The 26,265-nt window shown below is 44.7% G+C and overlaps 1 protein-coding gene and 1 long non-coding RNA gene across 4 annotated transcripts in view; one reads left to right on the top strand and one right to left on the bottom strand.

The window, feature by feature from the left end:
- Nucleotides 1-26,265, bottom strand: part of LHPP (phospholysine phosphohistidine inorganic pyrophosphate phosphatase) — a 113,523-nt gene that overhangs the window by 51,606 nt on the left and 35,652 nt on the right. The window contains exon 7 of one of the 3 annotated variants that reach the window (XR_013986360.1): nt 5,840-5,955. The exons of the other annotated variants lie outside the window; for them this stretch is intronic. The gene's annotated coding sequence lies outside the window, so the exon portion shown is untranslated. The remainder of the gene's footprint in view (nt 1-5,839; nt 5,956-26,265) is intronic. 3 annotated transcript variants of the gene reach the window in all.
- On the top strand, nt 1,715-8,083 carry LOC308477098. Its single transcript, XR_013986370.1, has 3 exons — nt 1,715-3,503; nt 6,898-7,144; nt 7,369-8,083. It is a non-coding gene; the product is annotated as an uncharacterized lncRNA (long non-coding RNA).

The raw sequence follows: 26,265 nt of genomic DNA, 5'->3' as shown, positions 1-26,265 counted from the left end.
GAAAGCACCTCAAAGTGCAAGTAGATAAATAGGTACCGCTCTGGCGGGAAGGTAAATGGCATTTCCGTGTGCTGCTCTGGTTTTGCCAGAAGCGGCTTAGTCATGCTGGCCACATGACCCAAAACTGTCTGCGGACAAACGCCGGCTCCCTCGGCCTGTAAAGCGAGATGAGCGGCGCAACCCCAGAGTTGCATGCACATCAGCCTCCTCCCGAAGATGTGCATGCAGTGTGTGCTGTGCACGTGACATCACACTGGACCCCCTCAATATTGGGCGCAAGACGGTACCTCTGCTTGGTGGGAATACCCAATAGTCCAGGGATTTGGGGGAGCAGTACATGATGAGATTGCTAAATACTTCATTAATCAATATGCAGCACAACTGTCCATATTATACATGTTTGAAGGGACAGATGAAGACATTTAAATGAAGGACTTATGAAGGCTTTTGTTAGTGGTGGCAAGGCAATCTACTGCTCAAAAAATGTAAGGAGTTGCAGCGTTTTTAGTATTGAGCTTTGGTATTGAAACCGTCTGGCATATAGCTATAACGGAAAAGATAACACATGAAACATGGATATTAAAAGGAACCAAAAAACCACAAAAGCTTTATGCCATATGGTGGAAATTTGTTGTATATACCACGGGGCTGGAAAACACTCTCCCAGCTGCATCTTTACAAATAAGGTCTTCATGATTTTTTTGTATGTTAATTGTACCCCTGACCATCTGTACGGACAAACTGGAGCATCTCCGGACTTCTATGTTATATTGAATTATTGTAAGAGGAAGAAGGGAAAAGAGAATAATGTACTGTATTTTTCTGTCTCTAAGATGCCCCCATGTATAAGACACCCCCTATTTTTGGGGACTCCAATTTAAGAAAATTGGGGGAGATGGCCCCCATGCATAAGATGCCCCCAAATTCTGGACATTATTTTTTAGGGGGGAAACCTAGTCTTATACATGAAAAAAATACGGTAATTCTTACTTTCATGCTGGCAAGCAGGGAGGGGAGAAGAGTTAGGGAAAGGTTGATGGTTGTAGTTGAATTTTGTGCATTTCAAAATTCTCATATAGTCTAAGAAGACTTCCCAAACTGGAAGACTGGTTAATAAAAATCTGGGGCTCTGGACAGATGGTTAAACTGACCATTAAGGTTCAGCAACCTAGACAGTGGGACAATAACTTCATTGAAAAGAGGAGTCTTTTCATAGCTTAATGGAATGAGAGAACACATGAGGCAGTAAACTACTATATGATTCATTTGAATAAAATGAATAAATGAATAAAATGAACAATTCAAAAAAATTATATGTGTGAGACACACCCACCAATTAAAATGTTCCTGGTAGACAGGGTATGTGTGTGTGTTTGTGTGTGTGTACACACACACACACACACACAGAGAGAGTACTGTGAATAACAAAACAGATATTTTATTGTAATATCTACAAAAAAACAAAAATATTTAGAAACCAGATATTTTATTTATATGGCAACATAAATCTGTTTTGTTCATTACAGTAAAGTTTATTATATTTCAGTGATTAACCAGGTCCTAAAATGGATCAAAAGCAAGCTAGTGTGAAGTGCCACACACACACATACCCCTGGACCATAATCAGTGATAAACAGATATTATAATATTATGAATATTTAGCAATAAATATTTATATCTGCATATATACTGTTTTTATTTTCTTTTTAATACATATACACATCATTTTAATTATGTACTATTAATTATATGTAAGTAAAATAAAGAGGAATATATTCATAGGCCTGAACAGAAGCAAATCATGAAAATATAAAAGCAATATTCATTTTTAAAACTCAAGTTAGATTTGCCCAAGCTTCTACACTCTGTCCCATGCAACAACTGGAAGGCCCAGTAAAGCCCTGGCTGATTTCAGGCTAAAATTCACCACAGCCAACTGTGAAGATAAATAGTTTGTTGGAGGAAGAAGGCAAAGACACCATTTTGGTGTTCTGCAGAGTGCCTCCCCCATGCGGTAGCGCTCAGCCAGGCTCTAGCTGTTAAGGTGGTTGTTGCCGAAACATTTTCTTTTTAACACTTGACCCAAAGGTTAACGTATACATAGTTTAATCAATGCATTGCTTTACAAACAGGCTCCATCTACGGCACTTAGGCCTGCAGTGGCACGGCAAACATTCCAGGGTGCAAGCTCTGAGGTAGATAAATCTGTGGTAATAATAGCTTTTCAATTATTTCTTTCTCTCAGATAATTCTTTCTGCATTGATTTGCTTGTTGTACAGCCCTTGTTTACATGCATATTACAGAGGCATGCTGTGGGGCATATTCTCAGTTCATGGGGCTTGCTGCTTCGTGGACCCAGTAGCCATGCATTGTAGGGGGGGAAATTAATGTTGTTAACCAAGCTGTCCTTCAGAGAAGCTGTCTGCTATGTTGATATTTTCTAACGCACAGTGGATGTAATTTGGTAACATATTCCGTTTGCAAGAGATCTCCAGTTCAACCCCAGGCACCTCCAACTAGGTCTGGAAAGATTCCAGTCTGAAACGCTGGGCACCTGCTGAGTTAAGTGGATCAATGAACTGACTTGGTGTAAGGTAGATTGCTACTTTTATATCTTATTTTCAGGAAAGGTCAGCACTGTCTAAGAGACTAATCTGAAGCCTTGCAAGAGGATACAAGAGGATTTCATTTCTGATACAAACTCACCAGAGAGGGAAACAGGCAAGAAAGCCAAAACCTGTGCTCCTGTTTTTTCTTGGTACTGACTTTTCTGCTCCACTAACACGTCTGTAAAAAAGCAATTTATGAAATGCTATACTGGCTACTCATTGGAAAGTCCCCAGTTGCTGGTGAACCACACTTTGTGTATATAATGCCACCTAATGGACATTCAGGCTTATAGCCATGAAACGTTGTAATAGAGGGAGAGATTGCATACACTATATAGTACTTGCTCAGCAACTCCAAGGAACCTTATGTAGAGTGAAGGGAAAAAGTATTTGATCCCCTGCTAAATTTGCCCGTTTGCCCTCTGATGAAGAAATGACCAGTCCATAATTTTAATGGTAGGTTTATTGTAGCTGTGAGAGACAGAATAACAACAGGAAAACTCCCAGAAACCCAGAAGACAAAAGTCTGCCTGCCAACAAGAACTGTGTGGGTTACTAAACTGCAGAATGCCTACATACTACCTGAGTTAGTCACAGTGGTGGGTAATTATTTGATATTTTAATGCTACTGATGCTCTTTAAAATTATGTATTTTTAGATTATTTCTTTATACTTGCTTAATTTATATTTTTTGTGTACTGCCTTGTGAAAAGGTTTGTTTTAAAGGGTAGAAGTGATGGTTCCAAGTTTTTTACCTGCCTAGGGTCAGCTGCTGAATGACATTGCTCAGCAGGTATATGAGTCTGGGTCTCCTACATCCAAACCAATCACAGTACATGCTGCACCACAGCTAATGTTTCCAGATTCCCAAAGGAAAACAACAGGGGTTGAAGGTAAGAAAAATCAAAGGACAGACAACATTTCGACTCTTTTGCTTCTGGGTTGAAAATCATTAATGCCATAATCTTAAAGCTATTTACCAAGGTGTGAGTCCAATTTAACTCAGTGAGACGGATTTCTGAATAGACATGTCACCAGGTTGCACTATTCATCTGGCAGTACAAATTATGACCTACAAATTATGGCTGGCAGTCACTATTTATTTGGATAAACTTTTCTTCATGGGGTCATTTTCTGGGGACCAAGTTATTCTAAATCCAAACACAGTGGCTTGATTAACACTGTGATTAACATCAGTCCTAGGTTCCTAAAAACTTCCATGTCCATTTTCTTTTTCCTTAAGTCTTTATTGAAAGTTTTCCTAAGATATACATCCAGTAAATACTATATCATGTTGGTGCATGTTTTCTTCCCATCTCCGTTCTGTCAGCTTGCTACAGTTGTGAAAGAGAATAGGAATAGAGCCAGGTATTTGAATTACATGATTCCGGAAAAAGTAATCAACAGAAATGAAAAAGGACACTCTCCGCTACCATGTTTATAGATTCGTTTCATATCTACCGAAGAAAATTCCAAGGTCAGGTTTCTTTCTGGGCTCTTTATCAAAGGGACTGTGAGCATATCCATTTGGCACATATCAATATCAGCATGTCCCAAAGAGAGTATTTGTACTTGCTCATGTGCCATGCTAACTTAATAGCAACAGGAGGACAGAAGGATAGCTTTTACTGAACAGGCTCAGGTTATGTATTCAGTACATTGAGAATCTAATGGTACATCTCTATTCCTTTGCTACCCAGAAAGATACCTCGTTTATTTTTCAAAAAAAATCATTCTAAAGATGTCCAATATGCAACTCCCCATGATCCCACTGGCATGGTATAGGTCAGATACGATCTCTTCCTCTGGGGCATCCGTCTACACCAGCTATGAATAACTGTGCATCCCCAGCAGTCTCTGTGAGCTTGGTAGACCTATAGAAGAAGTGTGGGTTTTCACACCTTGCACTTCTCAACTGAAAGAAGCAGAAGTACTGACATATCACTGTCTCAGAGCCATCTCCTAACTGCAGCAGTAAAGAATAAATCTAAGCAAACATCACAAAACCTTAAACACCCATAAAATGGACTTGTACAAGAACACAACCCGGAAACATTCTTTTGACTTCAACCCTTCACTGTCCTCACCGATACACCTTGCCAGGCCAAGTTAGTGAAACTTAAGTTTGCTATTAGCAAACTCAGTTTGAATCCAGAGACAGTACTGCACCATATTTCTATAACTCTCATTTCAGCCTGCACAGTTTTAAAGGGTATTTCCATGGCAGTTATTCAAACAGCCGAGAATCAAGCAAATGTAGGAAACAATGTTATAATTGGAATAGCAGCATGTGGTATTGTAAACTAGAGAATCCAGAACAGTAAAGCTGCTTAATTGAGTTTCCATCAGGTCCAGTTGTTCAGATTAATCCAGGAAGCATCTGTCTGGCTGAACGTGAGCTCCGAGTTGCTGAATATGGGTAAGATCTTAAATCATTTTATACACAGCATCCCGCTGCTTCCTCTCAATTGTCCTTTTATATAACAAGCTGTGCTCTGGCATCAGCAAATCCCTTGACAATCACCATATTAGTACACAAGTATACAAAAGCACAGGGCCGAGAGACCACATTTGGGCTAAATATTGCCTGCTCTGGCTAGGATACAAAAATCCTCTGCAATATGAACCAAGTAGTTTGCCTGCCACACACGCACACACCATGAACAAAATGTTTGCCATTTCCAACCCTGTACTTTCCATTACATCCCGCCATTAAAGCAATTTTAGAGTTCTTAAAAATAGTCACAATATAATACTTCTCCTGTGGCAAAACACTGCACATCTGGCTCGTGATTTCCTTGAAAATAATACAATGATTATGTCTCAGTGATGACTGCATAGCCAGGCATTCTAACATAAAGTGGACCCATGGGTAGACATTGAATTCAATGCCCGGCATTAATATGTTGATGGGGTGGGAAGCCACCAAGGAAGAGCTGAACTTTATGCAATTGAACACAAAATGGTCAGAGATAGTAATGACAGTAGCCACAGCCACACTTCCTTTCAAAAGGAGTTCTAGCTGAGTATTCACAGCACCCTACGGGAAACTACTGAAAAACCTTTAGACCTCTAGCAGCAGCACAAAATAACAGTAAGGAAAGCAACAATAAAGAATAACTACAGACTTGTTTGCATAGTGTGCAAACAAGTAATAGATTTTGAAATTCCAAGTAGATTAAAAAGATGTGAAAATCAAAGCAAAAACCCCAAACCCAGGGTCATTTACCATAACTGGGAAGTTCTTCTTTTAATTAAAATTGCAATGGCTCAGTGGTTCTTTGCTCACTGAAGTTTGTGAGGTTTGTTTGCTTTTTTACAGTGCGAGACAGTTATCCCTCTCTCCTGGAAGAAATACAAATAATTCTTTAGCTTGCTAAAATTATCCTTCTTGTTGCAGAGAAATACAGGAAACTCCTGCCAGACAACGTTTGTAATTTTTGCACTGGTCTCCTTAACCTGCATTAAGTAACAATTGTCTTTGCCGTGTACTCAAGTGGCTGTTTCAGAAGCAGAGAGAAAGAGCTGGAGTACAGTGCTTCCATTTCAGGACAAGCTCCTTTGCTTTAATGGCTCAGGGATCTTTAACGCAGAAGAGTGACAGAGAAAGCCCCTTGTGCATGTCCATTGAGGTTTGGGAATTGTCTTCTCGGGTGCAACTACAAGCAGTACCTTTTTTATTTAAAAAAATGTTTACAGGTACTCTCATTTTGACTCAAGAAAATCACCATTGGGCAAAATAAATACAGTAAGTGGACAAAAGTACAAAGATTCACAAAATGTTTAGGGGTATGCGTACCCCTGTGTCCCCTCAGAAAAAAAAGCACTGGTAACAAGTACCAATACAGAGTTTGGTTCTTCTCTGCTCAGGGCCGGATTTAGGTTTGATGAGGCCCTAAGCTACTGAAGGTAATGGGGCCCTTTATATGTCCAGCTGTCCTTTGTCAAAAACAAATTATCACTGTTATTGGTGTTGAATATATGCTATATGGTAATTCATAGGAGCCTACACAACACAAAACACTGTTGCTGTATGTAGGTTTTATTTTATTTGTTTTTTATCTTATATTTTGGAAATGTACATCCAGTTTTTTCCTTTAATTTTTGGGGGGCCCCCCACAAGAGTGGGGCCCTAAGCTATAGCTTGTTTATCTTATACGTAAATCTGGCACTGTCTCTGCCACTAGGCCACCTGGATTCGTAGGTCTGCATATGTATTTAGAAGAAATTATTTCCATTTTTCCTGTTGTAAGACTAACCACAAGGACAATCAATTGCTTTCTACAGAATACAGTACAGGAAGGTTGAAGACTTGGACTCTCTTCTTTCCCACATGAACAGATAGCTCCAACTCTGCCCACTTCGAGTGAACTGACAATAGAAGGAAGTGACCAGGGAAAGGCGCTACCTCAGACATTAACTGCTATAATAAGCCATACCATACTGACATGAGACAATTCTGCACCTGCTGTGAAAAGAAAAATGGTGGTTCAAGGCAGGACAATGGCTTTTTCTCTGGAATCTGCATTTTAAGGTGATTTATTCACATTGCTTCATATTTAAGATTGGACCTCCTCCCTGCTTTGCCGGCCTTTTTCCACCTGGCATGGGAGGGTGGGGCCCTAACTAACTCCAGGTACAAAAGCTGCTGCTGAACAGGCTGGGGTATAGTTTTGGGGTTGTTGTTGGGGGGGGGGTTGTTGTTGCTGTTGTTGATTTTTTTGTTATCTTTATTTTATATCTTATTATACTACACAGAAAAGGAAATCAGCCCTGAGTGCTCACTGGAAGGACAGATCCTGAAGCTGAGACTCCAATACTTTGGCCACCTCATGAGAAGAGAAGACTCCCTGGAAAAGACCCTGATGTTGGGAAAGATGGAGGGCACAAGGAGAAGGGGACGACAGAGGACGAGATGGTCCTGAGATGACTAAACAACAACAATACTACACAGAACTAGATCAATTTGGTTGTGTATTTTTTGTTTTAGTTATTGTTTATGACTACTTTTGTTATGTTGTATTATTTTTTCAGGTTGTAAGCCACCTTGAGCATGGTTTGAACTATGGAAAGGCAGCATACAAATAAAATGATGTATGTATGCCTGCATGTATGTATATTCAATCATAGAGGGATCTAAGATCCAACGACACATTTCATGTGTACCCAAGAAGAAAAACAGAAAGATGAATTCCACAAGGTGATTTTCCTTCATGGTCCCACTGAGGTCCCAAACTCACAGCTTGCTGTCATTAAATTTGCTTAGATATCACTATTAATCCAGTGGTTTTACACTGCTTTATTTTCCTAACTTTACACTTTCAATTTCCTGCATTCCCTACAATTATTGACAAATAAATAAATTGCAATGTCTATTATGTATTTAGTTGCTTTCTATAACCAAAGTCTCAAACCGACTTATGACAGCAATAAAATCTTAAAAACCCAGAATACATAGCAGATATACCAGTTAAAAACAGTGGGCTAAATCCAGCAAAGTCATTGCATAAGCAGAATCGGTTCCACTCACGCAATTGAACTTCCCCTACTTTTTCTTCCCCACCCCTCCTCATGCAGCTCCCCACATGCCCCTAAAATTGGTCAGGAGGGTTTGATGAAGTATAGTAGGGAAAGTTCTGTAGTGTGTGGGGAAGTCATTCCACTCACACAATGACTTCATTGGATACAACCCAGAATTACACGCTGAAAGTGCTCAACCACAATAATCAATTACAAAACAAAAATTTCTTTCACCATTCAACAGCAGGATGAACACACAGCTACTATCAGAACAGTCACAAAAACAGTATTGATGACTTAGAGAATCAAAATGTCCACCTGGCACTGAAAATATGGTGAGGTTTACAGATTCTGTAACTAAACTTGAAGAAGTCGATGGCTGAACTCCACCTGGCTAGTCCTCAAGTGGGGTAATACAAGCAAATCTATGGTTTACAGATTAAACAGGCTGTAAATCTTGGGGAAAGGAATGAGACAAAATATTAGAAACCATCTTCATTCCAAGATAGCTAACCCTGATTATTAAAACTGGTGCCTAACAAATGAATGGCATGAGCAGTTGGAAACAGAGACCTTCCATTCTCTTACCAACTACCCTGCTGATCAGTAATGACAGGAATAGCTCCATTTGTTATTTTCTTGCTCTTCTGACATTTAAGTTGTCTTAAGTTTATGCCTTACCTCGGCAATTAATGAGTTTCTTTTTCTTGCTGCAGAATACTTAGCATACACTCAGTCTGCTCAATAGTTCATAACAATGACAAATGAAGCATTCTTCTTTCTCAGCAGCTTGCCTAACCATGATGTATGCAATCTGTTCCAGATGGGAAACTGCCTTTTGCTCTGGTTATTCTGAAGCCCAATTCTCACAGTGGTTTTTTTCCAGTTGCAATGCAAACAAGGGACAATCTCAACACAGCAAAATGAAAATTCTAGTATTTCCCATGCCAGAGGGAACCATTTCTCAATAGGTTTCCTTGGCATTGTAAATCCTATCCAACAGGGATGGCTCAATCTATTTCTGGCGTGTGTCAATTTCACATAAGTGAAACTTCTACATTCTGTCCTGTTTCTGCATTTATCTATGATTTTTTTGTTTGTTTTTAATAAAAGTCTCCTGAGACAGACGGATACCAAAAGTCATTCTGCCTTGGGTTGATGGGAGCTTAAGGCCAAAACATTTGGAGGGCCACAGGTTGGGGAAAGCTGATCTAGGCATTACCACTTTTTTTTAGTCTTGGTTTTTAGACCTGGTTTCCAGTTTAGTTATTGATGCACCATTATTGCTACTACAAAATAATGGCACTCACCTATTGCAACACTAAGCAAAAACTAGAGCTGCCAAATACACAACATTATAATTAGCTAACTTGCATGTAGATGGTCTGTTTTTAAATTGTGCTCATTATGAGAGATGAGTTTTTCTCTTCTCCTTGGCTACAATGTGTGAGCTCATATCCCTAGCACACCTGAATATTTACATTAAGCTCATTTCTCTCAAAGGCTTGGTTATCAGCTTGGTATGCACACAATGCCTCTCTTCTTCCACCAGCGTTAAGATATGCTTAACATATTAAAATGATATAAAACAAAGGTGGCAAGTAAGTGTTCATACAGGAGAATATTACTTCAAATCACAGGTGCCACATTTTCTACTGACTAAACACACACGCATGTACAGATTTGTTGAGATTGTCTAATCTTTCAACAATGTCATAGCCTCTCTGAAGTCAGTGTTTTAACATTGAAAGTTTGGGTGGCTAATATATGAGAATACCTCGCCATGCTTCCAGACCTATGTAGGTTACCCGAATATAGTATTAATGTAGAAACTTATTATCTTTGCACTATCGACATGTTCAACCCATAGCAATGCACAAAATTCATTGTAGGAAACTAAAGATCAAGTCACTACCTCTTAATTTACATGTGATTTTATGGTACTTGTCAGGGGTTCAGGAGCAGAGGCAAGGGCAAGGGAGGAAACAGAGAGCGAGGGGGAGGAGGCAGAAGAAAAGATGAGTGATGACGACGACCCGAGATCTCCGAGTCTTTCCAGTGAATCAGAAGATTCACAGAAAGGAGCACCAGTGGCCAGGGCAAGGGGGGAGCCTAGGGGGACACCCCAGGAAGATAGAGCCAGAGGGGACTCAGAGGGGAGCAGTTGGAAATCGGGACCAGCGTCACCGCCAGAGAGCAGGGAAGAGGAAGGGCGCCAGGGATCAAGCGCTGGCAGCTCACAACAGGGGGGAGGGCACGAGTCAGGAGTGGCCACACCTCCATCGGGGAGCGAAGAAACGGTCAGACGGAAGGTGGAAGGTTGGGCGCGCGCGACAAGTTCAAATGCACAGGAAGGTGGCGCAGTAGGCAGCCCGGAAAGGGAGCCAGGTCCTAAAGCCCGCCGAAAGGAGGGAGAAGAGTCAGGGGGGTCAGCGTCAGCGTCAGAGGAATCCCGGAAGGAAGAGACCCCGGGGGGCAGAGGGACCCAGAGAAGAACAGTCAGGCGGAAAAGGTGGAGCAAGGCTAGGATATTAAGTTGGTGTACAAGGGGCGGAGACTCAGATGGAGCTTCGCCGATCTAACCATTAGACGTAGGGTTGCACGCAGCAGCTTGAGAATGGAAACTGTAACTCAATAAAGACTTTTATTTAATGATCGCTGGCTAGCGTGATCCTCTGTGAGCTAGGATCTGGAAGCAACTCTGACAGTAAGCTCCATCACTTAAATTGTGGGCATCTACAGCCTCGCGGAGAGGAGAGAAAGCGGGTACCTACTAGCGAGCTCACGAACGGCAGACAACATGACGGCCGAACAGCAGATAGTGGAACTCAGAGAAGCAGTGTCGCGCCTGAATGCCGAGGCTCTTGCATCCAGGAAGAGAGAGGAGGACGCAGCTGCCGCCTACAGGGATCTCCAGGTCAGGTTGGAAGTGCTTACGAAGCAAGGGCAACTGACACCCAAACCGGAGGGGATTGGGTTGGGGAGACGAACAGGCGGTTTGGTCTCTCACTTCGATGGGAATTTGCAACAGTACCCCAACTTTAGAGCAGATGTAATGTGTGCACTGCAACTGCTGAACAAAGACTTTAGAGATGAGCAAGAGAAGGTGGGATTCATCATGTCCCATTTGCATGGAGATGCTAAAGCATGGCTGCGCAATTTGTGGAGAGATAAGGATCCGGCGCTCCAAAATGCGGATGCCTTTATTAAAGCGATGGATGGGTGCTTTTTGTCAAGCATTGACGTGGATCTTGCTCGGCAGCAGATACATGGACTGAAGCAAGGGAGGGCCAGCGTAAGGCAGTACCATGCCCGCTTTTTCGCTTTGGTCAGTGCTCTGGAATGGGACAGAGATTCGGCTCCTGTAAGAGACCTGTTTTGGGAGGGATTGCACGGCTCGGTTAAAGATGAAATTGCGAGGGGGGAGAGACCCCGGACCACGCAGGAGATCGTTCAGAGGGCGCTGGCGGTGGGGGTGCGGCTGGAAGGACGTCCGTGGAGCAGTGGCGAAGGGCGTGGAGGGCGCGAACCAGCCAGGGGCTCCTCCTTCCTTCCCAGAGAAGCAGCGCGTGCGCAATCCACGCCTCCGCCAGGAGGAGGAGCGGAACCTATGGAGGTTGGAGGTGCAAGGGCTCAGTCAGCAGCCAGAGCCCTAGCACCGGCAGCAGTGAAAGCGAAGCCTCCTAGAGGGAACAGGAAGTGTTACATCTGCGATGATCCACAGCATATGGCGAAAGAGTGTCCCCAGAGGCTCCACAAGCACACTGCAGCCTCAGCAATGGTAACTGCAGCAACGCAGCAAGGACAACCACAGCAGGGAAACGACGGAGTCTGGTTGGAGGAAGAGGCACTGGGGCCCAGCCAGACGTGTCAGTGAAGCAGTCCCCAGAGATTTTACAGCCCATGGACCCCCTCCCGCCCAAACCGGTAGTGAGGCTCACCGCGTCGCTCCAGCTGCCCAATGGAATCACCATGGACGTGCCAATCACCATTGACTCCGGAAGCAATGCGGACTTTATAGGGCAGGACTTTGTCGACCGGCACGCTATACAGTTGCTGCCTGCCACGCTGCCCCTGCAGGTTGTCACGGTGGATGGCAGGGAGCTGCTAGGGGGGCAAGTGGTGAAGCAGACGCCACCGATGGTGATGCGACTTGGGAATCACAGGGAAATCATCAGCTTCAATGTCACTCAACTATCGGACACGCCCATTGTATTGGGCATGAGTTGGCTGGACAAGCACAGCCCGACGCTGGCTTGGTACCAGAGGCAGCTGACCTTCGGCTCTTCCTTTTGCGCTGAACACTGCATCGTGCCCAGGCAGGAAGGAGGGGAAGAGGAGTCACAGCTGCAGCTAGGCACGCTGCAAGCGGTTCCCCACAAGTACGCGGAATTTTTGGAGGTTTTCTGCGAGAAGGAGGCAGACAGGCTACCCCCCCACAGACCATATGACTGCAAAATTGACCTGCTGCCGGGGGCGGCGCTGCCCAAAGGGAAGCTGTATTCCATGTCTGAGGACGAACTGCAGGAACTCAAAGAGTTCATAGATCATAATTTGGAGCGCGGTTTCATCCGAGAGTCCAAGGCAGCGGGGGGCAGTCCGGTATTCTTTGTTAAGAAGCGGGACACGCCCCAAAAAAGACTTGTAGTGGACTTTCGCATCTTGAACAGTGTGACCAAGCCATCGGACTTCCCCATGCCCCGAATCGACAACCTCCTCGCAAAGGTACGGAAGGGCAGAGTGTTCACCAAGTTGGACCTGCGAGGGGCATACAACCTCATTCGCATGCGGGAAGGAGATGAGTGGAAGACAGCCATGTTCACGCCCCTGGGCACCTACGAATATAGAGTTATGCCTTTTGGATTGCAAAATGGCTCCCACGTTTTTCAAGCTTTCATGCATCACGTGTTGGCGGGGCTCCTCTACAAGACGTGCGTCTGTTTCTTGGATGACATCCTGATCTTTTCGGAATCGCAGCAGGAGCATGACAGACACGTCAAGGAAGTGCTGAGCAGGCTACAGCAACATAGGCTTTACGCCAAGCTGGAGAAGTGCCAATTCGACGTGACGGAGGTGGATTTCCTGGGCTACAAGTTGTCTGATAAAGGGCTCGCCATGGACAGCGCCAAGGTCCGAGCAGTGTTGGATTGGAAAAGCCCACGCAACCGGAAGGAGGTCCAACGGTTTGTCGGCTTCGCGAACTTCTATCGCAAGTTTATCAAAGGCTTTGCGATGCAGACAGCGGCCATCACGGACACGCTCAGCTCCAAGAAAAAGAAGTTCATCTGGACAGAGCAGGCGGAGCAGTCCTTTCAGGCACTCAAGCGTCTCTTCGCGTCGGAAGAGCAGCTGCTTCATGTCAACCCCAGCAGGCCGATGAGGGTGGAGACAGACGCTTCGGACAGAGCCGTGGGAGCAGTCCTGCTGCAGAAAGACCCGCAGGGGGTTTGGAGGCCGGGAGCGTTTTACTCAAGGAAGCTCAGCAAGTCCGAACAGAACTACACCATCTGGGACAGGGAGTTGCTGGCCATTCATGCAGCGTTCAAAGCGTGGAGGCACTTCCTGATCGGCGCCAAGCACACGGTGCAGGTCTGCACGGACCACAAGAATCTAGAGCACTGGCGCACGGCACAGTTCCTGAACCAGAGGCAGATACGTTGGGCTGAGTTCTTTGCGAATTTCGACTTCCGAATAGAATATGTCCCGGGGGACACCAACATCATGGCGGATGCTCTCTCCCGTAAGCCACAGTATCTGGAGGAGGCAACGCCAGCGGCCGCCATGCACATCTTTGCACCGACAGTGTGGGCGTGCGCGGCGGCGACAGTTGACCTGGATGCGGTGCGACGAGCGTTGCAGGATGACTCCTTCGCGCAAGCAAAGATGGCAGAGGTGCACAGGGGCACGGCAGCGACCGACGAGTTCCAGCTGCGAGATGGTTTGCTCATCCGTAAAGGGGCCATCTACGTGCCGGGAGACGAACTTCGCGCCAAGGTACTGCAGCAGCTGCACGACGCGCCCACTGCCGGGCACTTTGGCAAGGAGAAGACGGTGGAATTAGTAGCCAGAGACTTCTGGTGGCCCGGAATGAGAGGGGAAGTCGCGGACTACGTGGCGAGGTGTGACACCTGCCAGAGGGCCAAACCAGTGCACAGACCGCCGGCCGGACTGCTGGAACCGCTGCAAACTCCGTTCGAACCATGGGAGAGAGTGGCCCTGGACTTTGTCACGGATCTGCCCAGCTCGAGGGGAAAGACGGCTGTGCTGGTGGTGGTGGACTTGTTCTCCAAGATGGCACATTTCATTCCGTGTGCGAAGGTGGCCACGGCGGAACAAACCGCCAAACTGTTCATAGACCACGTGTTCAAGGTTCACGGTCTGCCGCGGTCTATTCTGTCCGACCGAGGGCGACAGTTCATCTCGAACTTCTGGCAGAGGCTGATGGGCTTCCTGAACGTCAAGATCAACCTGGCGTCGGCTAGACACCCGCAGACCAACGGGCAAGCGGAGCGGGTCAATGCCATCATGCAGCAGTACCTGAGATGTTATGCGAATCAACAGCCTGCGACGTGGGTGGATTACCTGCCTCTCGCCGAGTTCGCCTACAACAACACGAAGCACGTGTCCACGGGGGTCACGCCGTTCTTCGCCAACAACGGGAGGCACCCCAGAACCTTCCCGGGACTGGAAAGAATGGGGGAGGGGGAGCCGCAGACAGCAGATGCGTTCGCGTCGGAGTTGCAGGAGGTCCACGATCAGCTGCGGCGGCACCTGGAGCTGGCTAAACACGCATACAAAGTACAAGCGGACAAACACAGAAGGGTTGGCGAAGAGATCCATGTGGGAGACTGGGTCTGGTTAGCAGCCCACGCAGTGCCGGCCAGGTCGTTGGCGAAGAAGAAACTAGGGCATAAACAACTGGGGCCCTACCAAGTCGAAGAACAGGTCAACCCGGTGGCTTTCAGGCTGGCTCTTCCGGAGGGTTCCAGAATGCATCCGGTGTTCCACAGATCGGTGCTCACTCCCTACAAGGCACCTCACAGGTTTCAGGAACCAGGAACGGCACCGGGTCCGCTCCGAGAGAGAACCGGGCAAGGGGGAGTGGCACAGGAGGAGCGCATCAACGAAGTCACGGAGATTTTGGACTCCAGATGGGGGGAAGAGGGGGTAGAATACCTTCTCGCCAAGGAGGGCACCCCGGCCAGTGCCAACAGCTGGGTGCCGGGCTACGCTTTAGACGAACCTCTGCTCAAAGAAGAGTTTCATGCCCTCTTCCCACACAGGCCAATGCCAGCAGACTTTTTCGACGACTGGCTTTTCACGCCCACGCTTTCAGCCAGCACGTTCCGGGGGTTCGACTCGGACGAGGAACCGACACGAGACGCCCGTTCCCCGGAGGGGTCACCCTCGGGATCTGCTTCAGAACCCTCGTATTGGTGGGATGATCGACCAGAGGAGCAGTTCCGCAGAAGGTGGCTGGAGGGTCCAGGACGAGCAACGTCTCCAGAAGGCAACGAGGGAGAGACGGACATGGACGTTTTCGGGGACGACCCGGGTTTCGAGCACGGCGGCACAGAGATGGAAGCGGAGGTGACCGTCGTCAACGAGAGCAGGGAGGAAGAACCGGAAGACTTCGGATGGCGGCCCGCCACGGGAAGCGAACTGTATCCGACATTCGTCCCCCTGACACAGCAGCACCCAGATCCCGCACCGGAAGGAGGGGAGGGGGGAAGAGGGGGCTTCGAGGGGGGGATGGATGTCAGGGGTTCAGGAGCAGAGGCAAGGGCAAGGGAGGAAACAGAGAGCGAGGGGGAGGAGGCAGAAGAAAAGATGAGTGATGACGACGACCCGAGATCTCCGAGTCTTTCCAGTGAATCAGAAGATTCACAGAAAGGAGCACCAGTGGCCAGGGCAAGGGGGGAGCCTAGGGGGACACCCCAGGAAGATAGAGCCAGAGGGGACTCAGAGGGGAGCAGTTGGAAATCGGGACCAGCGTCACCGCCAGAGAGCAGGGAAGAGGAAGGGCGCCAGGGATCAAGCGCTGGCAGCTCACAACAGGGGGGAGGGCACGAGTCAGGAGTGGCCACACCTCCATCGGGGAGCGAAGAAACGGTCAGACGGAAGGTGGAAGGTTGGGCGCGCGCGACAAGTTCAAATGCACAGGAAGGTGGCGCAGTAGGCAGCCCGGAAAGGGAGCCAGGTCCTAAAGCCCGCCGAAAGGAGGGAGAAGAGTCAGGGGGGTCAGCGTCAGCGTCAGAGGAATCCCGGAAGGAAGAGACCCCGGGGGGCAGAGGGACCCAGAGAAGAACAGTCAGGCGGAAAAGGTGGAGCAAGGCTAGGATATTAAGTTGGTGTACAAGGGGCGGAGACTCAGATGGAGCTTCGCCGATCTAACCATTAGACGTAGGGTTGCACGCAGCAGCTTGAGAATGGAAACTGTAACTCAATAAAGACTTTTATTTAATGATCGCTGGCTAGCGTGATCCTCTGTGAGCTAGGATCTGGAAGCAACTCTGACAGTACTTTTGCAATATCTCATTAATGTACTAAAACAGCAACTGATCTCATCCTAAAAACGAGTACAGTTAAATACTGCAAATAGATTATGGTTATTAAAAATATATGTAAAGGAAAGGGGGGGAAATAACTCCATAGAATACTTAAATTCATATATTGTAGGATTTGCAGTGAAAGAAAACTGGTATACAGTGAGAGATGGAAGTTAATTCTAAGTATCCTGGGGATAGTGTATAAAAGCGAGAAGATGAATTTGGAAAATAATAAATATATTGTGCAGCATAGTGTTCTCTTGAAACAAAAGCAAGTATTCTACCATGAAATATAAGCCTGGGAGATGGATGAACAAAAGTCTATTTAGTCATGCCATGAATACCAGAAGGTAGGTTAGATGGGTCAAAAAAGGCAATTCCTTGTTCCACAAAAAGGTGTAATTGACAAGTCTTTTAAATTATGTGAATCAAGAAGGCAGGGAAATAGGCTTTCTATTGGAACATATATTTGAAGAAAAAGAAAAAGAGGAGAAAGAACAAGCTGTGTCCACAGGAATAAAACCTGCCTCATCTGTGGTGGAAACTTTATTCATTTCTGTCAGTTCTGCTAATGTTCCATGAAACTGGGAGCCTGCTATAGTACAGCTGACCTATCGGCTGTGCTGCCATGTGCTGCTGATTTTTATTTTTTTATTTTTTTGGAGATTTACTTCACCCATTAAGGTTTACATCCCAACCTTTCACACAATTACTCATGCTATGATACCCTAATAAAAGTTAGATGGCAATAAAAAAATGAAATAAAGCCAGAAGTCTTTTTTCTTCCATTGTAAAGGCAAGATTCATGTGGCTTCTCTAACACACAAAAAAGTCCACATCAAGGAAACGCTAGGAAAAAGACCATGCAAATCCGAAAAATAAGAAGAATGGAGCTTCACTTAGCTGTGATATTTCTCTCTGACGGATCTTTGCATAAACACACCTGAGAACAATCAATCTGTTGGACTGCAGAGCAAGAACAGTCTAAACCAAAGGGAGGGGGTTAACTAGTGGCCCTTCAGACATCACTGAACTGCAACTCCCATCATCCCTGATGGATGGCCTAGAGTTGATGGGAGTTGTAATCCAACAACTTTCTGGGAGGGTCACAGGTTAGCCACCCATTTGATCTAAACTGCTCGGCCATGGCAGTGGTTTGCAAACTGCATTCTGAGGGGCTCCTGTGAATCGCTGGAAACTCAGAGAGATTCTTGCAAGGCAGAGTCAAACTAAATACAATAGCTCCAGACCACATGTTAAAATCAGGTCTGGTGTTGAATCCATACCAAGTTGAGGCTGGCCTGGGGATTTAATGTGCAGAGTGGGCAAGGAGAAGTGAAAAAGTGGAACCTTCCCTTACTGATGTTTTGTGACTTGAAATGTCTGTTACCATTCATTTTTTTTCCAGGTGGGGTTGCTCCTGGTTTCTAAATTTCAATAAGGAAAAAAGCATAACTGTGGCACAGTGGTCATGGAGTGAAAAGCACCAGCTGGGGGAGGGTTCGGCACCCCTCTGGCGTTGCTTCATTTTATGCTGCTCCTCTGCTCCTGGACTCAATGACAGAGCCAATTTCAATACACAGGTCTGTCCCAGATATGTCTACTTTGACCCTGTCAGTGTCAGTACTTCTAAGGACTTGTCTGCCTGCCCACAATGTACAGATGTAGAAGAATATTGCACAAGTTGTTCTAGGCCATGTTTTCAGTTCAATCAGTCAATCAGTCTGACCAGTATCCCTTGAACTGAAAAACGTACACTGGAACATGCCCCAGAACTCTTTCCCATGTACAGAGGTCCCATTGCAGGGACTCCCTGAATGTAGAAATCTGAAAATGAAACAATAGTACTTATGGGATAGGACAGGGGTAGGTAACAGATGTTTGGGACTACAATTCCTATTGGTCTCAACCAGCATTGCAAATGATTTGGCATGATGGGAGTTGTAGTCTGCAACATCTGGTGGGGGCCACATTTACTACCCCTGACTTAGGATATCTGCAATTATGACTAACCTGTTTGTGCCAGCAAATTAGCATTGCTATTTGTGAGCATTCACAGCAATCACTGTAGTCCTCTCCATTCAACACATAGTAGGTCAAAAGAAAGGCTTTCATGACCAGCCAATTATACTCTGTTTTGTGACTTATGAGGTGAATAATATTTGTTTACATTTGGTCAAAGAGGTGGATGGGCTTCAGCATGTAATCTGTTTAACAGATGAACATGCGTTGCTTGATTTAGTTCTAAAGCAATAAAAATAATTGCCCGACTTGCTCATATCCTGCGGTTACAAAGAAGTCAAGGCCGTTTCCTCCTCCATGTGGCTGTTGGGTGGAAACAAAGTGTGAAAGGTACTATTTGGTATAATGATCCACAATGGGTCCACTTTTATTCAGAATAACCAGGCCAAATGTCTGTTTTGTAATGTCTCTTTTTCTTGAAAATCTCACCTCTGTACTTAGGATTACAAAGCTCTCTGGGGTTTTTGGTATTTTATTCTGTCTTCCAGGATAGAAGTGTATTGCACACTGTGCTAGGTTTATGCTGGGCTTTTAAATTTTGATAGTGCCATTATAAATGGAAATAGATATATAAATATATATACTATTAACCAGTAAAGCCTTTAAGGAGGTATTATTTCTTACATACTTTTATTTAAACATAGTGTCTTATAATTTCACATCTACATATAATAATACGATTAGACATCGAGTGACAGTGACTTTCCTTGGACTACTCTGAATTTCATGGCAAAGTAGATTCACTTTAACTTTAGTCAAGGACATTCACGCAGGAGTGTTTATACACAACACTACAAAGCAGTAGTTGATCTCAACGCAAATTGTATATATGAGTCAATATCAACTTGGTTTCACAAGGAGCATGTGAAAAAAGCTGGGTATTTAGGGAGGAAAAAACCTGCCACATTATAGACACTCATTTTAAGCAATTCTTTCTCAAATGTGGTGGCTATTTTCATAGAAAGAGCTTCCTACATGAAGCTGACTTGGGTTATGCACACCATTCTCATAATATGAGTGCCTAGTGGAGGCCACTTGAAACTGGGTACATATGGAGACTGCTCTACATATGTGGAAAGCTATTAGAGGGTACCAGCTTGCCACACAGATCAACCCTATGCCAAAGGCTGTAGCTCAGAAGCAGAACACAGAATGCCTTGGACTGGCATATGTTTGTGCAACTGTTTGAATGTCACATTTTGATGTTTTTGTTTTGTTTTTGAAGAAAGTTCTGCAAGCAAAAGTTTTAATTAAGTTTATGGGACTTGACTCATTCCCAAAAGGCAGTCAGTTCTCATGCATACAGTCCCTTCAAACTGCACAATATTAATACCTGCAATATACCCACTATGCTGCCTTACTGCATTTAGGGCGAAACCTTCACTCCATCTTGCACAATCGCCTCCAGCTGTGAAATGGAGGAATGTGCTTGGAGAGCTCTTAAAAGAAAACACTATATGAGGAGGACAGGGTTTGCGCTTTTGTGGGGGAGGAGGGTCCTTTTAAGGCTCCATAATATCAAGGCATTGGGATGACAAGTTAGGAAAGTGTTGCTATACTTAGATCTTGCTTGCAGGCTTCCCACAGGCATCTGGTTGGTCACTGTGAGAACAGGATACTAGACTAGAAGGGCCTGATACATCAGAGCTCTTTTTATGTTCTTAACTGAGCCCCTGACTTATATGTTGGAAGTTACCAAATCCATGGACTGTATTATAGATAGAAGCTCATAATGTTAGTATCTTTTATCAGAAGACTCCCAAACACTGAGAAGCTCTTTAGTTGCATTGTAAGGAACCTTTAATGGTCTTTCAGCACCAGCAGTATGCAAATAGTCTATCTAGAGAGAAGACCAACTTGCTTGTTTCTTCAAAGCTTTCCTCTCTTGTGCATTTCTACACTTAAAAAAATATCATGGCACACTACAAAAACATTGCATGATTATCAGCTGACACAGCTGTTTAGCACTTTTCAGAAAAGTTTGAATTTGAAAGCTTTCCCTTCCCCCTCCAGATGATGTAATCTTCAGGCAGATGTCAAGCTTAGTTACAACTGCACATTCTTCACTTCTGAGTTGGACAGACTCTTTAAACATTCCCCTATTTTTAGGCCTGAATTCAGTCCCCTGCAGCCAATGGTTTAGCAGAAGCTAATGTTATTCAACTGCAAAAAGTCTTTCACAGTGTGAACAAAGGTTCACTTTGTAACAGGTTACAGAAAGCTCAGAGCAGCGGCTTCGCCTAGCTCTGTGTTCAGGCAGTCCACGTGATGATGAGAAGCCCTTGAAGGTCCCACTGTCCATAAACTGCATTTCAAGGGATAAATGAGGGTTTGAATTCAGAAAAGCATGGGACAGAGTCGTCCCTCCCTCGCAAATGGAGGCATTATGTTCAGTAAAAGAAGAAACACTTTGCATCATGTACCGGTTGGAAACAAGTCAACTTCACACAAGAGTAAAGTAAATACCATTGTTCAGACTACTCAGTGGCAAAAGGAAAACTGAGTTCAGAGAGATCTGACGACGACTACCACAAATGAAGCCATGGAATAATTTAATACTGAACACACTGAGAACTAAATAGGAATATTGAGTCACTACCTAATATAATCTATATATTCATTCATTCATTGTCATTTCTAGTTTGCCCATGACCCAAAGTCCTCTGGGCAGTTTACAGAAAATGTAGTTTAGACCCAAGAAGTAATATTATGTCTTCTCCCTAGTCAAGGGTAGCCAGCTGCAGACACATGGTCATCCCAGTAGGGTCCATGCAGTAGCAAGTCTGCTAGCTGAATAGATTTAGAGCACTTAAAGCATTTAGGGCTATAACAATGTGTAGCTAGAGGGCTTTTCAAATAGTTATTTATTTTAAGTATTCTTACACTGCTCCAGCTGGCATGGCTCCCAGAGCGGCTTACATAAAGCCGATAAAAATCAGCAGAGACAATATCAATAAGACAATAAAACCTGAGTAGTTTAATTGCAGTGGGGGGAAACAAACTCCAAGATGGGCGGGAAACCTGTGGTCCTCTAGATGTTGCTGCACTACAGTTCCCAATTGCCTTCACCATTGACCATGCTGACTGGGGCTGATGGGAGCCAGAGTCCAACAATATCTGGAAGGCCACACGTTCCCCGTCACTGCTCTAAAAGGCTTGGGCAAATAAAACGATTTTCACTTACTGCCAAAAAGAAAGCACAACTCAGAGCTAGGTGCATCTCCTTGGAGAAGAACATTCCACAAACAGCATGCTACAACTGAAAAGCCTATTCTCCAGTCATCAGCTGTCTTACCGCCAATGATGAGGAAACCGGAAGAACAGCCAATGAGGAAGATCGTATATTAGGCAGGTGCAGGTACACCAATTCCAGGGGACTGAGGTGTCTTTGGCCCTCTCAATATTTGTTAGAAGGGGGCCGAGCCCCCTCAATGTTGAGGGGGTGGAGGAGGCCAAGCGCAGAGCAGAGTGCGGCGCAGCTTCAGTGGCCGGCTCCTCCAGAGCGCTCTGCCTTCTCCAGACGTTGTGACGTCGCACACATGGGCAACACACATCAGGCCCCCTCAATCTTGGGGGCAACTTGGCACCTGTGGCCAGTTACATAAGGGAGAGCTGTGGTCCTTAAGGTACCTGGCCCCAAGCCATTTAGAGCTTCAAACCCTATGGATTGTGTTTGGATATCCATGGCCAGGTTCACCCAGTCTATAAATAATCACAGCTGTCAAACAAGCTGGTGTTGGCTTCAGGAGCACCCACAAGCTATGAACCCTCTTCTTTCTGAGAGAGTGCTGCCTTCCAAAGTACAGGTCAAGGTTGCCACCAACCACCAGCACCTCTATTTTACCATGATTCAGTCTCAGTTTATTGGCTCTCATCCAGCCAAGAGGTCCAGCAGAAGCCCCCCAAAACTATTCTCAGGTAGTGGTCCCACAGATAGGAGTGGAAACACTGTAATATGGTCTTCCACACCACAGAGCCTCTTCAGGAGGATACTATGGTCAACAGCAGGCTTCCTCAACCTTGCCCCTCGAGATGTTTTTGGCCTACGACTCCCATGATCCCTAGCTAGCAGGACCAGTGGTCAGGGATGACGGGAATTGTAGCCTCAAAACATCTGAAGGGCCAAGGTTGAGGAAGCCAGGTCAACAGTAATGGAGGCTGCTGAGAGATCAAGTCATTGTGCAATACTTCTGGGTTTAAGGAGGCAATAAGAAGGCCCACTGGAACTAGGCTACTGTAGAGAAACCATCTTCTTTATTCTGGAACACACTATTGTATCTTAAATCACAAGATGTTCCAAGGGTCTGGTATGCAGTTACTACAGCCTTGGGTAAAAACATTTGTTAAACATTTCTAATTTAAATGGAGTTGGCTGGAGATATTAATGCAACCATTTCATTGCCAGAATATAATGCTTTTACTTTGATTTAATCACAGAACAAACAGATCTAATTTTTAGCCTTTCTCTGCATGGTGTCCAGGAAAAGCTACTGCAGTTTCCACATGAAGCATGCAAACCAGAAGAAGGAACCACAGTCTAAAGGAAGGAAATCACTAGTGAAACCACAATTGCACAGCTGTCTCCAATGCTAATGCTTCTGAAGCAAATTTCAGCAGCCCCACCAGCTTCTTTAAGACACCACTCTCTGTTACTTTTTGGAATGATATTCAGTGGGGCTTCTAAGTGATGAGCTAGCAAATAATTAATCATACCGCAAGCTATGTGAGCAGAAGAAAACACTGAAATGTTTGGGTAACTACCATGGCTATTCTACAGCAGGGTTTTGCTACTGCAAGGTTGGGATTAGCACAGACAAAAAACCCTTATCCCACCCTGTTCTAAAACTTGCAGCAGAGAGAACAGGAGACAGAATGTTGGGACCGAATGCAGAAATTCAGCAATGCGTTGCTTGACTTCAAAATGGAGGCAGGTTTGTCCTCGCAGATTATACTGTGCAGGAGAGCACAGACACTCTGTAGGAAATTTTGGAGAGGCCTGCACAGAATGCCTTTCTTTTCAGGGATTCAGTCCAGTCACCCACATTGCTTCATGAATAATGCATTGGCAGGGAAAGGAGAAATATAAATTGGCTTGACAGGCAACCTGAATAAACTAAAGTGGCTCTCGAAATTTGCCTAGTCTCGCAAGTCCACACAGAACTCAACAATAAGTGAGTGACACAAACCAAACAATTCCCAAGTTTTCCCTTAAAAGAATTTACACTGTATCTTTTAGCACATGCAATAATGCCTGTCCTTCGTAACAGTTAACCATGCAATTAAGTAATCTACCTGAATTCTAAGAATTTGCTAAATATCCACAGGCAATTACATAAAAGCTTAAGGAAGTCCAGATAATACATAGTGTTGATAGGCCCTTGATGGGAGCCCAGTCCATTAATACTAAGAGTCACATGTATGCCACCTTAAGTTTGGTGCTAGTAGGAAAAAGGGGATTAAAGTGGATTTTGAATGGATTTTAAATGAATTTTTAAAGTGGAATTTAAATCTCTATTATAAACAAAAATTCCAGAAGTAGTTCTTCATTTTGTAAACTAGCATCATCCCACTGGATAAGTCGTCTCTGTAGCTTTCCCCCCATTATTTCTGTACAAATACCATGAGACTTTAATGGATAACCAGCTGTTGTAGCTACTCTCAGAATGAAAGCAACCATTAAAACCAGCAAATTTAACTTCTACATTATTGCCATAAAACCGATTTGTCAATTTGTACCATGATGTGAAAACCCCAGGCTCTTCAAAATAGTATTTTCTTGACCAGATATTACAGAACTGTCCTTGAGAGCAAGAACACATTTAAAACAAAACCCAACAATTTATACTCCTATGTTGTATGCTAGCCAGGAAGTGCTTAAATCAAGATCAAGATCAGGGTGAGAATAACACAGGACAGCCTACTCATTTTGTTTCCACTCTCCTGAACAGAATGGTTCTGTTTTATAAGCTGGAGGGAAAACACGGCCGCCTTCTGTCCACAGTCACCTAGCATGTAGGGGAATGAATGCCAAGGGAAAACTTCTGGCAGAACACGTCAAGCCTATGTGACTAGGTTGGTCTCTTTCCACCCCCTGGTGCTATTTGATTCAGCCTGCTTGAGTATTTCAATCTGTTGCGCTCCAAAACAGTACTGTGAGTCTCCTCCTCACATCTGCCAAAAACAGCTGAACATTTTACAACCTCTTGGTATCTTGTGAACCTCGACAACTGTGCTCAACCAAAGTGATGCTAGCCAAGAAAGAGCCTCGGTTCAACCAGGATTTAATATTTCAATTACAATACCTGCAAATAAGAAACCAGAGACTCCTCACCTGCACAAAACGACACACCCAATCCATTGTGCAGCCCTTCCCAATTTGGGAAGACTGTTGCAAATGCCACTGGGTAGTTTTACCCTCTTACTGTAATGTGTTCTCAAGTAACAAAGTATTGGAAGAGTAATATGAACTGCATAATTGATGGGAAGGATCTTGGCATCACTCTTGCACAGAGGTAACTGTTACATACCTCATAGGGGCAGGCCACTACAGCATAGTCTACAAGACATTTTAGATTTAGAAGTGTAAGGTTAATAGAATAAATCCATTAAGAGTTGCAAATGAAACACTCAGAACTTCCCCAGTCCTCCTCTTTGAAAAAAGCTTCATGGCCATACATGGCCATTCTTGTAGCCGTGGCAGTACGTTCCATACTATGAACACCTAGCTGTCAAAAAAGCATGGGTCTTCATATCTGTTGACAAATTATACTTTGCTTAAAATAAGCCGCACATTCCAATCTAAAGAAGAACAGCTTCCCATTTACATGCTGGCTGGGCTGGGCTGGTGGGATGTGATGTTTCAATCTGTGCATTATTTTCAACCAGGTTTGGGCCTGTGTGTGTGCTTTGATCAGCTCATTCGCAAATCTTTTGTAAGAAATGGAAGGAAAGCTTTTCAGGCAATCCAAGCATGGATTTGTAAAGAATTTCATGGGACAAACTTACCTGACAGCTTAGAAAGTTGGAAACCTTTGATCAGTGAGGTACCTGGAAAATGCCATTGTACTGGCAGCTGTTAACAAAGCTTTCAAGTTTTACTGTGATTTGGCAACTGCTGCTTAGAGCCTCTAGGGAAGAACATTGGTCAAAGCTGCAGTAAATGTACTAATGGCACCATCTAAGGGCACTAGGATGTAGTACACTCATCTCTATCTGAAACGCACATTCTGTGAGCAATCATACTCTTAAAACAGTGAAAGCAACACAAAATGTATCAGCTGGGATTTCAAATAGTGTAAACCATCAAAATGAATTTCTTGCGTTTCATTTCCATCTATGCTTTCCTTTATGTTATATTCTAAAGTCCCTAGGGATTCTTTATAGGGCTTTTTATGTATTGTCACTCTTAAAAACAACTATTCCCCATGTCTCCTTTTACACATTATCTGAGATTCAGAGCATTTCTTAGATGTGCAAAGACACTTCCATATACACACCTGGGCTTCCTTTCTGTTAGTCTCAATGGCATCTTCTCCTGTTGCCCTGATTACTACCTTGCATCACA

Source organism: Podarcis pityusensis (assembly GCF_964106645.2).
Source record: "Podarcis pityusensis genome assembly, chromosome: 5".
Taxonomy (NCBI): Eukaryota; Metazoa; Chordata; class Lepidosauria; order Squamata; family Lacertidae; genus Podarcis; species Podarcis pityusensis.
The sequence above is the reverse complement of the archived record's forward strand: the minus strand, read 5'-3'. Positions and strand labels throughout refer to the sequence as shown.